Source organism: Nanorana parkeri, unplaced genomic scaffold (assembly GCF_000935625.1).
Source record: "Nanorana parkeri isolate BGI_ZX_2015 unplaced genomic scaffold, ASM93562v1 scaffold972, whole genome shotgun sequence".
Lineage (NCBI taxonomy): Eukaryota > Metazoa > Chordata > Amphibia > Anura > Dicroglossidae > Nanorana > Nanorana parkeri.
In genome coordinates this window covers 633,205-649,354 of record NW_017307240.1, presented here as the reverse complement: position 1 = coordinate 649,354, position 16,150 = coordinate 633,205, and positions in this window count along the sequence as shown.

The window sequence follows — 16,150 nt, the reverse complement described above, 5'->3', positions numbered from 1 at the left end:
TTTAATTTAATTTGGGGCTTCTTGGGGGGGGGGGGGCCTTCATGGGATTCTTGCATGGGGCCCTGAGGTCACTAGTTACGCCACTGGTGTGCACTTTTGTAAATCTTTATGTAATCCTCTAGTACATATATGTGACTTCATCTATCTTTGTATCATTATTTCCTGAGAGCCACCAATCAGATTCAGACCTCAAGATTCAGGTCCCATTCACTTTTGATATATGAGTAACAATGCTTGATATTCTTGTTCAATTTAAATTATTGTTCACAAATTAAATATAATTTTCTAAACTGGAAACAAGCTATAGATAGCACATACCTTTTGGGCATTTTCAAGTTGTACAACTGTCAAAGATCTCATATACCATATGCATATAGATATACCGTATGTCTATGTACACAATAGACACACCAGGTGCCAATTTAAATTGAAGGAATAATATTTAACTAATCTCTAACCAGGGTCATATACTTTTTATCCTAGATCAGTCTGCTAAGACTGACTGCTATATTACCTAAAGACAACCCTTTCAGCGCCTGATCTTGCTTATTTCAACCACTGTTTGATGATGTTTGTAGGTACCCTAAAGGGAACTTGTCACATGAAAACCAACCTTTGGATTATGCACTGCCCTGCTCCATGCAAGTGCCATTGATTTAGAAAGAGTTGGACATATGTATGCTTGGGCTGATTACATCACTGCCAGAGGCACTAAATACATACTGCGTGACTGCAATGTAGCCAGCATGTGGCTAACTCTTAATAAAGTCAGCAACTTTTGAATTGCCAAAACTGTATAACTCCCCCTACATGGGAACCCCAACATGAGCACTCAGCTTATATTTTAGTGGGAGCTTTGGAAAGCCTAGCGTCTCCAGACCTCATGGGCCCAAGAACGATTGAATCCCTTGTATCCTTGGCAAATCAGGTCTTTACAAAAAGAAAGCTAATGTGCAGAGCTCAGGGGAGTTATTCAGCCAGGCCTGCAACCTGCTTAACAAGCAAGGTATTGCAATTTAAAAATCTCTGGGCAGTTATTGCTGGCACTAGGTGCTATGAAATCACTGGGGCTCATTTCATTGTCTTACATGCATAATGAAATCCTGTCTTTTTTTTATATATATAAATGTTGTCTAGTACTGTAATGAGAACTTGTTTTGAACACCTTCAGAACATTATGAAACTATATCTGTAGTCCAAACATTTCACAAAACAAATGACTTTCCAAGGATATAAAGACCAACACAGCATCTGCTCTGTGCACAGTATTATGTATTTTCAGAGGAGAACTAATCTTCAGCTATATCTAGTTAAGAGATCAGATGATTCAACAGACTAGGCAATCACATTAATCTAAAGTCAAGAGTGCAGCTGATTGAAGCATCAAGCAATTGTCCTCCAAGGCATAAGAGATGTTCTTTTGTTGTCAGACAAAATGAAAATAAGACACGCAGCAGGAATTGCCTGTTTTATTTAACATGAGTTTGGTATTGAGAATGAGAAGAGCTTGAATTATAAGGCGTATATGTTTAACGCTTTTAAACAATAAATCACAAACAGACAAAGCATCTACAATCCATACAGTATATACTGTGTAGTCACAGCTGATTTGGAAATTGGTGGCCCAATCTAATAAACAAAAATGTATATGGAAACCTAAGAGAACTGACCACTGACTCAAATCATGCAGTGAAAATGGAAGCAGCTGTACAGTTGCTGCATACATGTAAAGTTGCAGTCACTGCACATATATACTTTGCATTCCTCCTGCCCAGTATGAAATTTTGCACTACAAATCAGTCAGTAGGGCACTTGTCAGCAGGGACGGATTTGCAACAAGGCCACCGAGGCCCAGCCTCGGGGCCGCAGGTAGCAAAGGGGTGGCAGGGGTGTGGAATCTCTCGACTCCCAGGACATGCAGTTCCAGGCACCTGGCGGTAAGTTGTTTTCTATATTTAGCCCTGCTTTGGGCAAGCAGGGCTAAATAATGTAGAGCGGGGAAGCCGCTCGTTTGTTTACAAATAAGATTAAATACGTTTAAATACAAATAATAAGATAACAAATTATACAACATAAAAAGTAAAAGATAAGATAAATAAAAATTGTAAAAAGTTAAAAAATAAATACCAGTAAGTTATAAAAAAAGTTAAAAAAAAAGAAGAAACTATTTTAAAAAAATCAAACTAACCCTGCTGCCCCCGCCATCTGGTTGCCATTCTCCAATTTGGGGTTTGGCAGGGAGGGGGGCGCATTGAGCAACATGGCCTTGGGGCAGCAGGGAGAGTAAATCCGGCCCTGCTTGTCAGGATAACCAAATTATGTTATTAATTTAAGTAAAACATTTTTTGCAGTTTTGTGCAGTGAATTAAAAAAACTATTTCTGCTTCTGAACACCCTCATTTGACTTAAAACATAGGCAAAATATCACTTTAGCTAAGAAGATGAGCAATATGGCTGTCCCGTGCACATAAGTTATTACAAATAATCCTGAGAAACAAGGTTTTTTAAACATTAATGTGAAGTACTAGGAATACATATGTTAAATAATTAAGTTTTGAAGTGCCTAACACTTAACAGGTATGAGGAGCAGGAACCTAGAGGTGCCTACACATACAGTACATGCAGCAGTAGTGCCCCTCTTCTGCCTGTCCTCATTGGGTGAAGCTTTGACATTTACTAGTAGTGGGAGAGCCAATGCATTCCTATTGGCTTGAAGTTGTCATTATGATAAGCTGCCACACTGACCAATAAGAATGTATGGGAGGTGGAAGCTGCAGGCAAGCTCTGATACTACCAGGTAGAGCTGAGGCTTTGCCCTATCAGAATGACCTAGCATGCGGACACAATAGAGATGCCAGAAGAGAATGAAGGTATATGCAGGCACCTCTAGGTACTGTATACTTGTCAGATGTTTTTCTCAAAATGACTGAGTAAATTTAATTGCTTTAAACCATTTCTGCCTCCCTCCTTTCCTCTATCACTTTAAGTTTAGATACGTACCTACAACAATATGGATACCTACTACAATTGCACTGCTCAACAATCTTCACTGTGCTACCTACCTGGCACTGCACAGCTTCTGCATGAAATTTGAGAATGAGAAATAGAAACCCCTCAACATCAAAAATAGTATTTCTCACAGGGACCTCCTCTAAAACTCTCTGACAGCTGGCTTCTTACCAATCCATAGCAATGGGTGTTTGGATTGGGCACACATAGCCATAAATAGGCTCCTGCTAATACCTATGCTATGTCTAAAAGCATGAATGCTGAGAAACCAGAAGACTGACATGGAGCAGTAGCAGATGCTAAGTATTTTGTAGTCATTTCCTATACATCAACAATAAATCAGTATTGCTGCTCCTTTCGAATATCTGTAAAAAATAAGTCAAGGCAACTGGAATGCTGGATTTTTCTTGAAGACGTTTCACTGGACATCCGACCAGCTTTCTCAATTCAGAATGACTAGTACAAAAAATCCTCTGGGAATAAATACGGTGAAGGTCACATAATCTGTTAGTCACAACGAGTTGTTGATTGCATTTGCATAATTGGCGTTTAGGAGGTGTTATTAACCCGCCCAGGAGGTGTTAAAGCAGCATTGTATGTGGCAGACAATAGATGTCTCACCCCGCCAACTCTGTTCAAGCTTGGCTTCTCCATTTTTACATAAATTGTAAATGATGGACTTCTGTATCATCAAGGCTGTAAAAACCAATGACAAAAATGCCCTATTCAAATTGCATAACTTAAAAAAAAAAATGCTGCTTACATTTTTAAGTGATTGTTATGTTTTTAAAACTTCCCCTATGTAATGTTAAGATGGGCACTGTGGGAAGTTCGGTTTTCTCTCATTTACCCCCTATCTATACTGTGCTGACAGATCTCGCTATTAAGTGTAAACTAGATTTAAACACTGTCTGTCCTAACAAAGGGTTAAAGACTTAAAAGCATTGTATGTCAATAAGAAGAAGCTAAGCCCTGGTTCACACCTAGGCGTATTGCATATGCGCGTCAATTCGCGGTAAAAAAAATTGTGCGACAAACGCGCGTTTCCGAGGGCTACTTGGCTGTATCCCAATGGAAACGCGCAACAAAAACGGCCCAAAGTAATACATGTACCTTTTCAGGCGTGGGCCGTTTTGTAGCGCGTTAGGGACAGGCTGAAATACGCCATGGTGTGAACCAGACCCATTGAATACAATGGGATTTAGATGTTTGAGCGTTTTGTAGAGCGTTCGTCGAGCGTAGAACGCGCTACAAAACGTTCAGGTGTGAACGAGGGCTTAGACTGCTCCCCCCCGCCCACAGTCTGACCCTCAAGTTTTACTTTAAACTGCTCAGAGTATCCTGTAATCTGCACAAAGGACTTCATCAAAGAGACATCTAAAAGGTAAGAAATATGTTTTAAACAATTATTTTTAGATATGCTGTATGAATGGCAACATATAGTGGAGTTCTCTCAAATTATACTGCAAAAATGATACTACGCTTTAAGCATTCTTACCACTACTGATATAGTACAGTACTGGAAATATTTCTGCATGCTTTGGAGCCCAAGATTACTTGGCATGACACAAAAAAAATTACCAGATTAACAGCCTGGGCTCACCAAGGTTATTCATTTTATCTCACGCTCCTGTAATTTAGATTCTGTCATCTCACTCAAAAGGTTTGTATTTTTTAATTAACATTGCAATGCATGAGGGCTTTGTACAGCAAGTCTATAGCATAAAAGAAAACAATACATCTGCTCATCCCAGTCCTTAACTAAATTCAGGTCAGTTTCTGACTGTCCCCTAATGACTTTCCCAAAACAAACACTTGTACCTTTTTAGTGTTCTGTCAGCAGTCAGCTTTTTCACACAGCAGTAGGCTCTCACAGCAAAGAATGAGAGGGTGTCCTGTCAGCTCACATATATAAATGTCTCTGCCCAGTTGAGACTAATAATAAGGTCTGGCTACCAGGTAAGATGTGGACCTAGGATTGGAGGCTCTACAAAACTCTACAAAGCCTCCAGACTCCAGGACCCAGAACAGAACTTATTAAGATTTTGAGAAAATAAAAAGTCTGTTTTCGTGACATCACTTACAAACCCAAACACCCCTACCCATGTGTAGGTGAGAAACATTTTTGGTTGCTGGGCCTCCAGTGCGTCCCTGCACCTTATCAGGAGGAGTTGGCTACCTCCAGGTACACCTGCATGTAATTAATCAACTTCATTAATATGCTCACACTTGGAGACTCGGATACATAGAGTTAGGACCACACTTTGCAGAGGTGCCTTGGCGCGGCAGTGTGGCTTCTACATATTTTTGGCCAAAAGTTTGTGCAACTAAAACCTCTGATTTTAACGCATACTGTTGACAGGGCTACTTGTTTGGTTGCAGGCTGGCTGGCAGGTTGAGGCTGGGGAATTTTTGTGTTTTGTATTGTTGTAAGCCTTCCCAATGTGCGCCCTGCTATAAAGGCCGGTTATAGATTCATGCATGTACCATTTTTTTCTAGAGAAACCTAGGTGATACATAAACACCATCCACAAACCTGCCAGTCAGTGCCTCACAATACACTACAGTGGCAGAACTATCGCCACAGTGACCCAGGCAGCCACTATGGGGTCGCTATGGCATCGCTGCATGTAACTGTCAGCTGTGAAGAGAAACGCACCACTGTCCAGATCACTGACAACCTGTCAGTGATCTGTACATCGGTAAGTTCCTCCTCACAGTTGCTGCTGAGTTAGTGATAGCCAGCAGCTGTGGAGGACGCTGTGCCCAGCGTCGGCAGCGGAGGAGGAGGCAGGGCCTGGCGTAGGCAGCGGAGGAGGAGGCGGGGCCCGGCGTCGGCAGCGGATAAGGAGACAGGGCCCGGCGTTGGCAGCGGAGAAGGAGACAGGGCCCAGCGGCAGTGGAGGAGGCCAGCCCGCCAGCGACCGTGGAAGAGGAGGAGGCGGGACCAAGTGGTGGAGGAGGTTGACAGCGGATCGGGGATGACAGGTAAGAGGTTTGCAGGGGTGTGACCAGCCCACCTGAGACCCTGCAGAGCCCACCATAGAGTCTATGGTGGCTCTACAGGGTCACGCACAGGTGGGCTGTGTGGGATCTCAGGTGGGCTCTGCAAGGAGCGTAACTAGAAATCACAGGGCCCCATACAAAATTTTGCTATGGGGCTTTGTGATTTCTAGTTACGCCCCTGATACATTATACATGATATGTATACTGTATATGATAATAGTACCCTGTTTTTATATTTATGCTATTCTATGCTATTCTATAGTTACACCTTTTTTTGCATATACTTGTGCAAACATATGTAACCTGTTTAGATAACTACCTTCACAAATGTATATCTCAAAGGCCAGGTTCAGTGACATTCCATAGTATTTTAGATAACAGCAGTAAAATAATATTAGACAAGCACCTTAAACAAATAGTAATGTTTTGTGGAACGCCCATGCACATTACCTTGCACATGTCTTACACAAGCACTCCTATTATAAGAGTAGATGATTACTTCCTTACACAACCAGTGAGATTACTCATTTCATAATAGTTCTTAAAAATGTCCAGTAAACTTGTGAAATAATTAACATTTATGTCAAAGTTGCATTAAACAATAACAGTTTTCAATTATAACAAGTGATGGTGACACACATTCAGTGTGAAAGGAGTGCATTTAAAGCTTATAGAAAATAAATACAAATTAAATTATAAATTAGGCAACTTCTGCTTGACTTCACCTTTGTGTGAAGGGTATAATGCAGCATTTGTTCAGGCAAACAAGTGCTATACATCTGCCCAAAGGTTCCTCATAATCAGAACAGGCTGAGAGACGTGTAGCTCTATAAGCACTAGCTGCAGACCACTAAGAACTATGGAATTTTACATATTTGCATAAAATATGGTAAACATTTATATTTGTAATGTGTATTTTTTTTTAAAAGACAGACATACAGTATTTAATATGTTTAATTGCCCACCAAAGGAAATAAAACTATAAGAAGATCTAAAGCTGAACTACAGGATATGCAAATGTTGTCTAAATACAAAAGCCAACTGTATTCAATTTCTTACTTGAATCTTGGGGAGCTTTGTGCATTTCTTCCAGATCTGTGCAGTAATCCAATGTCATACTGAGCTTCCTGTAATAAAGACCAGTCACTGCTGCTCTTTATGCATGTGCGGGGTGACTGTTCTTGTCTCCTGTAGTCCAAGTGAGGCTGAGGCTTTTTAAAATCTTTTGGCAGGACAGTTCTAAACAAACGTCTAAGAATTGCATAAAGCCATTGTCTGATTAAAGCCGGCATACAAACTTAATAGGATATAAATCCACTTTGTGCACACCAATGTCATTACAAACCCAGGTATTACCTAGAAATAGTAGTGGTGACATCATCAGTGTACTGCACATAGAAAGTGCAGAGACTAGAGCTGTGGGAGGGAGCCAGCAGGTCCACCCACAATAGGCTTACTACAGAAACCCACAGGGGGCCGATACAAGACCGGTCACACCGCACAAGGAGAAAGGGCAGCAGTGACTGGTCTTTATTACAGGAAACTGCGGCACAGAGGCAAAGTTTCACACTGGATTACTACAAAGATCTTGAAGAAATAGACAAAACACACCAAAACTCAAGTAAGAATATACATGGCTCTTGCAACCAGACAATATTTGCTTATCCTGGAGTTCAGTTTTAAAGTTTTCACTTGCAATTGAGAACAGAATCTGGAGAGTAATATATGGGGCAGATGTATAAATTCATATATTAGTTTCACCTTTTAAGTTGCATTAGTGAAATAAATGAACTTTTGCACAATATTCTAATTATTCAAGTTTCACCTGTATATATACACACATATATATTCATACACAGGGTGTCACTTTTGTACAAGGCAACAAAGGTACATAGAAATATACTAATGAATCATCAAAATGTTTACCAAATAACTGTGATAACTGTGATAACTGTGATAACTGTACAAGTGACCTAAACAGATTTTCTTTGAGAACTGCAATGTGATATTTTGCAATTAATAATTGTTTTCTGAACACCTAAATCTGAAATCCAATTCCATATTCATTAAAATGTACCACACTCTTTAACACCACCAGTCATGTTTTCTCTGTCGACTGTCTCGAGGTTCACATGGATTTACATCTGTCAATGAGCAGCCAGGTGATAACACAATGCGGCTCTTTGGGCAGTAAATTTTTTGCAAAAATTAGATAAGTAGGTTCACAGCTGTGTACAATTACACATGCATTACAGTGAACTTTTTTCATAGAGTGTCAGACAGAAATAGCGTGCCCACACACAGACTTAAAGAGAGACGCACAGGGTCTTCCATTGCCGACCTCCTGCTGTAAATTTCAATTGATGGGTTTTTATGCTGACACTCTACTCCAGGCACACAGCTGAAATATATGAGAGCTTTTTTACTTGACAAAGGCTGTAAGAGACATTTTATTGTTTTTCACAGATGTAGAAAATAATATCTGGCTGCAGAATGAAACAGAAAGATAATCACATTACAGGACAACATCCGTTCAGCAACCTTCATCGCGACCCCAAGGCCTGTATGTTGTGCAGGATGTGTAAAAGAAAAAAAAAAAAAAGGGGGTTAGGTGTATCTGCCATGCCATAGACGCCCTTGCTCCTGGCGCCGTAATAATAATGCAGGCCATAGGCAGGCGTCTCCGCTAGTCACTAATGAGGATGTTTCATCCGAGGCACGGGGCTGTAGAAATAGTAACCGCAGAGCCCTGCCATCCAGGACTGTCCTTAGCTGGCCAGGGCACAAGAGACCCCTGCTCTGGATAGGCCTGGCATGAACAAATAAAAACATAAGGAAAACCGGTAGAAAACAAACAGGATAGGATTCCAGGGTGGCACCAGTTGGTGTGCGCTCATCCCAGCGCATCCAATCACTCGGCAGCGGAGGTCGGTGAGTCGAACATGCGGACTTTACCAGCATGGGGGACCCGTAGCTTGCTGGGGTACAACATGCTATATTGCATGCCCTTCTCCCGGAGGCAGCGCCTTATATTCACGAAGGATCTCCTCCGCTTCTGAATCTCAGCCGAGAAGTCAGGGAAAAGGCGAACTGAGGCGTTTTCATGGCGGAGATCAGGGTACCCTCTAGCAGCCGCCAATATCCGATCTCGTTCACGATAATTCAGGAGGCGCACTAGGAACGGTCTCGGAGGGGCCCCTGGTGTCATCCTGCCTGTTGGGACCCTATGGGCCCTCTCAACCACAAAGGTCGGGGGCAACTCCTCCAGGGCTAGCAGATTTTTAAAGAAGGTTTCAGCAAACACAGGGGGCTGTGAGCCCTCCGCTCCCTCCTACAGGCCTACTATGCGCACATTATTTCTTCTCAGCCTGTTCTCAGAATCATCCACCTTAGCAGCCAGGATCTTGACCGTATGTTGTAAATCCTGGATGGAATTTGTATGATCCCGTACGGAATCTTCCACCCCAGACACCCTTGTCTCAGCCTGTGACAGTCTGCCCCTAATCTTGTCCAGATCATGCCGGATCAGCGTGCATTCCACTGCTAAATGATCTATTTTAGCAGTGAGGGCTATCTTGCATCCCTCTATGGCTTCCAGGATTGTGGCAGTCCCTGCTGTCCCAGTACCTGATGTGGATGGGGCATCATGGATAGGTTCAGTGCCTGTCTCAGGATCGGCGGTTTCCCTCTCCATGTCACGAGGCTTGCAGGAGCACTCGCAGGCAGCCGGGGAAGAAGCCAAGATGGCGCCGGATGATCTCGAGGCCGCCCCTTTGCCTTTCTTCCCGCCTCGTTTCGGCGTGTCCGTGCGCTTACCGGACCTGTAGGACATGGCACACCGGACCGGACGACCCACGGAACCGAGGTGAGTAGATCCCGGGTCTGAACGAGCAGGATGTCTACAGGAGAAGGTTAGTGCAGAGACGGAGCTCCGGTGGACACGTCCGCACTGCTTCACATCCCGGCCACGCCCCCAACTATTTAACTCTTTCAACCTGGTTTCACTTTATTACTAGGGGTTTAACTTTCCCTGATCTAGGGGCCCGTCCATTGAGTGTAATCTTACTGGCTGCTGAGTTGTTTTTTTTTCTTCTTGGACATGGGAATAAAATTAATGGGGCTTAGCTGCAGGTATGGGGCTTGATTGCAAAGTCAAGGAAGTTGCACAAAAAATACCAAGATTAAATGAAGGCAAGGCTTTTCTGGCTAAGAAACATAATAAGTACCTCATACATGGTCCAGGCTTTTACTTTAAAAAAGTAAAATGATCACTTGAAGGTCCAACACCCTCAACCTGTATTTTTAATGCTGGTCCAGTCTCCTGATGCATACAAACTGCCCAGTACAAAATGTTCTAATGTTGTTTGAATATGTGAACTGTACACTTTGGGGCTGATGTATAAATGTTCCCCCCGACATACAGCTTTGGGAATGCTGTTTCCACAGGATTCCCACCAGTAGATGGAGTCGAGGAGCATAGTATTCCTATGCTCCCAGGCTCCATCTAGTTTCAAGAATGCCATACGAACGGCATTTGTCCAGCTACTCACCGGGTGGAATGTTTATACATCAGCCCTTAAGATTTAGTATCTTATTTTTATGCAATGATTATGAACACATCTAAAGACACCTCTGATAAATAACTCTACGCACTGCCAAGGCATTAAGCACATCAGTAATGGTTTGCAGGCCTTTAAAGTGACGTCACATTTTCTCCCGAGCAGTACCATAGCAACATTGATGCTAAGGAAAGGGGCTTGAGACTCTTCAATGGGCAGGCAAGGGATTTTTTTGTGTGACATCAATGGTGGGCTGCTACTATCAGCCAGGAAGTGAAGTGCAAAAATGTTTCAAACTTGTCACTGACAACTTTGTGTGTGGGGTTTGCATGGCCTTCATTGGTTGTTATCATGTGCACTTGGGGAACTTACAAGTAACATATTTGTAGGGCCCATTTACACTATGCATTGGGCTGTTCTGCACAGCCTTCCCAATGCATAGACAAAGTAATTTGCCTTATGTCCTATCAATTCAATTCACAGCACTGTGCTGCAGTGGTGTATGCTGAAAAAAGGACATGTTGGATGAGATTAAATGTCATTTTGTACAAAGTTAAAAGTGTGATGTGTCATTTACAGCATATTGGCACATGCCAGCAGCCATGTGAATGAGCCTTAAAGTTGTAGAGTTGGATTTTGACTTCCTTTAAGATTTTGATGCTGTTTATTTCGTTGTTAAAAGTGATTAAAAAAGTGATTAAAAAAAAACCTTATGTTAACAATGTGGCAAATGCAATGATTTTCCTTTGCTATTTAACTGAACATACTTGTTAACATTAACCCCATTAACCCTATTATACCAGCTGCGTATGACTAGTGATCAGTTGTTAAAGTAGAACACCAGCACAAACCTTTCTGTTTTTTCATCTGGTGGGCTTAGGTCCTTTGTCAGGTTTCCTTCTGTATGTGTCCCTATCAGGAAAAACTCTCTTTACTTTCTGTCCCAGAGATGTGACAGAATGTGGGTGGAAATCTTCCCAAAGTAAGGGAAAATACCACCTTTGACAGTAGGCAACATATTTTCCCATTGAAAGATATCCCCTCTACTCTCTAACCTTTTAGATTTCTCCTTATTTCTGTAGCAAATGGTAACATACAGCATTAGAAACCTGACAAAGGATCTAATCTTTCCGCATGCTGTCCAAAACTAAAATAGAAAATCATGTTGGCAAGAGTCCTTCTTTAACTGTGGTAATTGTGCAATAACGAGTGAAAATTCAGAACTCCATGTATTATTTTGAGATGAGGGATAAAGGTTCTTTTCTGAGGAAAGCTATGTGTTTTTATTGATGATAGCCAAGTGACTGCACCTTGTCCATCCAGAGAAGTTACCAGTATTGTTGAGATTTCTTATCTGCAGCACATCTCTGTGAAAACAGCTAATGGAAAGTCTGACTTGTCAGGGTTATACTTTATGACTGTCTAAAATGTCTAAAGCAGCATTGTCATGATTTGTGGATTCTGTACGTAGCACAATGTCAAAAATCAAGATAGGAATACTGCAACAAAGTGGCGGATAATGGCTTGAACAGGACAGAAAAGCTAGTGAAAAGCTGAAGAAAATATTTATTGCTTTGCCTAAAATTAGGCGGATCAACAGACATTCCTAACACTGGATTTTATTTTCAAACTTTTCAAAGTTTTCCAAAAAAATATCCCCTCCCGTTCTCCCCCACAACAACATAACACAACTTCTCATTCACAACTGAACTATATGGACTAAAATAAAAACAGATACATAACAATATGCCACTGATAACAAGCAAGTACATTGACTTGTCAGGGAAATTCCATACAGTTCTTTGTAAGTAAAAATTCAAGTGTAACAGTAGACAAATGAAAGCTGGAAATCATTACATATACATAAAGACTAAAAAGCCATCAACTAAACTAGCAGCAGATCCTACATAAAATAAATTTTAAGACATCCAGTATCTTGACTGGTGGTAGCTACTGACCTTAGTGGCTATAAATTCAGTAAGTACCTCCCTTACTTTATGCTAACAGCCTTAACCTTGGTGTATCCAATTAAAGGAGAACTACACTGAGTGGCCAGATTATTATGACCACCTGACGTTTGTAAGCAAATTAGCTATAATTTTGCGCTGAAGTTGCTAGAGGGCCAGACCATTCTAAATAGGGAATCAGGTTGTGATAGAAGTAGAAGTGATTTTTTTCTGAAGATATGGGTAAACAACGCGAATTAACAGCCTTTGAACGTGGGATGATTGTTGGAGCTCGGAGCCATGGAGCGAGTATCAGCAAAACAGCAGAATTTGTTAAATGTTCAAGAGCAGCTGTTGTTAAAGTGTTTAAAGACTGGACTGTCAGCCGAAAATCTGGGTCTGAACGTGCGAATTGTGGCCGTCAGCGACTGGTCAATGTTAGGGCAGAACGGAGAGTGGCAAGACTGGTACAAGACAACAGAAGGGCAACAGTGCAGTGTCAGATTCCTCGCATCACCTTTCAACATCTCGTGGAGTCACGAGGCGGCCCAACGAAGTCATCTCGTGGAGTCATCTCGTGGCCCAACGAAGTACTGATGGGGTGGTCATAATAATCTGGCCACTCAGTGTATGGGCTTAGGGCTTTTCCCCATAGTTCTTCTAAGGGTTATCGGAGGACACAAACTAGAGCTACAGCTTGCGGTATACTGAACATTCGCAGCTGAAACGGATCCCGACAATTATGTCTGGATCCACCCAGCTGCGTGAGTGACAGCTGGCTCTGTCTATCTAGAGGCAGAGCCAGCTGTACCCGCCCACTCCCCCGTCCGTCAGCGCTGGAGGATCGGACAGGGGAGGGGGGAATCCAGCCACTCGCCTATCACGGCTCTCTGCAGTGACAGGATCGTGAAGTGAGCGAACGACGGTATGTGTTCGCTCACTTCTCGATCTACTGAGCCGACCTGTGACAGTTTCATTGTCACAGAGCGGCTAGAACTATGAGGATGAGTAAAAATCACTCACCTCATAGTTCTCCTTTAAAGGACACATATTGCTCATGTTTGCTTGCAGTAGCATTTGATTCTTGTAAAGCAATGGTCTTACAAGAAATTGTTTTAGTCGTGTCTGGCCTTTCTTTATTGGCCAGCAAAACCAGATTCTAAAAGCATCCACCCTTCCAGTTATGAGCATGCTCAAAGCTGAAAGGTTCTAGTAATTTCCACAGTCACATCCCATAATAGCAGTATCAGTCACACTAAAGTCATTTGTTTGATAATGGGACCAGAGTAAATAACCTTGGTTTTGATGGCCTTGCTAAATAACTTGACTGTTGGTAATATAGTCAGAAAGAACTGGAGCAACCCAGACCTTTTGTTCTCTGAGTAGTAGTGTATGTTGATATATAAACTCAATTAGTCTCAGTCCCATTGTTAGTTTGGTCACATATTGCAGGATACAGGTAAAGAGATCAAAGATTGCCAGCAGCATTTGGATACTGTGGTAAATATTGCTGAGTGTATAAATGTGTTTGGTGAACTATTTCCGGTAACCACGCATCCGTTACCAATAGGGACCCATTCGCAAAGTGTTACCACACATTAATGCAATGCATGTGAACTCCAAAGCACTATTACAGTAGAACACAATGCACCCACACTGTAGCACACCACAAAGCACATGCCATGCGTTGTGGTACATAAAAAAAAAAGGTCAGGTCCATCTTTTTAGTGTTTGCTTCCTGATTTGTGCTCTTAAATAGACTGGTGAATTGATTACTTATGAGATGGTCAAATGGACAGGCAGATGGATGGACGGACAAACAATTACATCTAAAAGTATTTTTTAACTACTTTTTTAATGAATGAAGACTTGCTAGTCGAGCATGCAGTGAATTCTTTATTCACTCTCTTGAAGAGCTATGGCCTTCAAGGAATTGTATGCACCCAACCCACTTCCAGGAGTGTCGAATGCCTGGTCACCAACTGTGTGCTTTGGTTCCTCTCATAAATCACTACATCACTACTAGACACATTAATGACATGGGGGCCAGCTAATGGAACCACAATGCACAGTGGGGAACTAAGCCTCTTACATGCCCAGAAGTGGACAGATGAACAGAGATGGGCCAATAGATGGACGGACTTGCGGAAACACCCATGGACACAGCCGGGGTAAAAAAAAAGCATACTGGGATGAATAGCTGCTTTTATCGTGCCATGTTAAAATGGCACTGGGGACTCAAGTGGTTAAAAACAAATCTTTTGTTTAGCTTTGGATAGACAGGGGAGAGGTTAGTAAGGTTGTAATTGCTATCTGTGTCAACACTAGGGAGATCCATCCACATGTATGCACTTTTTTTTAAAGCACTGCATTGCAACGCATTGTATTGTGGCACTGCACGTTGCAGTGTGATCAAGCACAATGTGGGCAGGAGGTGCATTTGGGGTGCCATTCAAATGAATGGCAAAGCAACACACCTCCCGCACTGTTAATGCACAGTAGGTGCGTTAAGCGGTACAGTGCATTAATCACATGGAACAGTGCAAATAACACATTGCAGCAGTGTGAATGGGCTCTTTAATGGGACACAGACAAAAAAAACGCATACAAATAAAAACATAGGTGTTTTAATAATTCCCTGTGCTATCCAGCCTGCCTGGATCCTATCAGATGTTTCAATTTGTCCTCCTATGCTGCCAAATGTTTTTGTTTTTTTTATGCATGGAAGTAAATACATGGGTTAGGTACCACCACCTACCCATCCTGAGTCTTTAGTCAGTCTTTAGAGCAGTCAGACTCTAGGGATTTTTTTCCATACGAAGTTGGAAATATTTGTTTTACACTTTTAAGACCATCTCTAGGCACTCCCCTCATACCTTCCTCTAACTGATTACTGAATTACTGAAAAGCCCTATCTAAATGGCCATTTTACTTACCTAAAACCACAGTCACATGACCCTCCTTTACCCAGTCTTCTCCCTTCCTTTGCTTACATCCAGAAGGGTTCTTTTTTGGGTGTTCACATCACTGCCCGAATGGTGTGGACATTTCCCATTGGCTGTCAAGTGATAGAGTCCTCTAAAAATCCAGAAGAGGAGAGACATCAGCATGAGGGGATGGTAGGGGGCCCGTTTCAGATGCATTTGCCATACTGAATTAATGGTTGCCCACACCCAGAAACGGCAGCTGCGAGGGACCTGGACTTAGGGAAGCACATAGGTGAGTAAATTTAGCCTGAAATGGGGCTTTAAATTGTTAAAAGAGCTTGAAAGGAATCCAACTGAAGCCATTTTGTGAGCTATATGATAGCCCGAAGCATTGAAATAATATTAAATTTGCCACTCACCGTTTATAGAAGTTTTGTCCAAAGGGCACTTCTTGTTTTAAATTTAAACAGAAGCATGGAAATATTCAATGGAATAAAACTGGCTCTATTAAAGCAAAATATGTGTTACTAAGTATTTGAAAGTTTGAACTGCTATTATTTTGGCTTCAGAGCCCTTCAGTGGTTGATGGAGTGGGTCAAGTGGCAGCAAAACTGATAAGCACAATTTATTGCTAAATTAAAAGTGGCCAAAACTTGAAATAGAAGCCATGCCAGCTGAAGGGGAGGACTGTGTGTCAGCTACA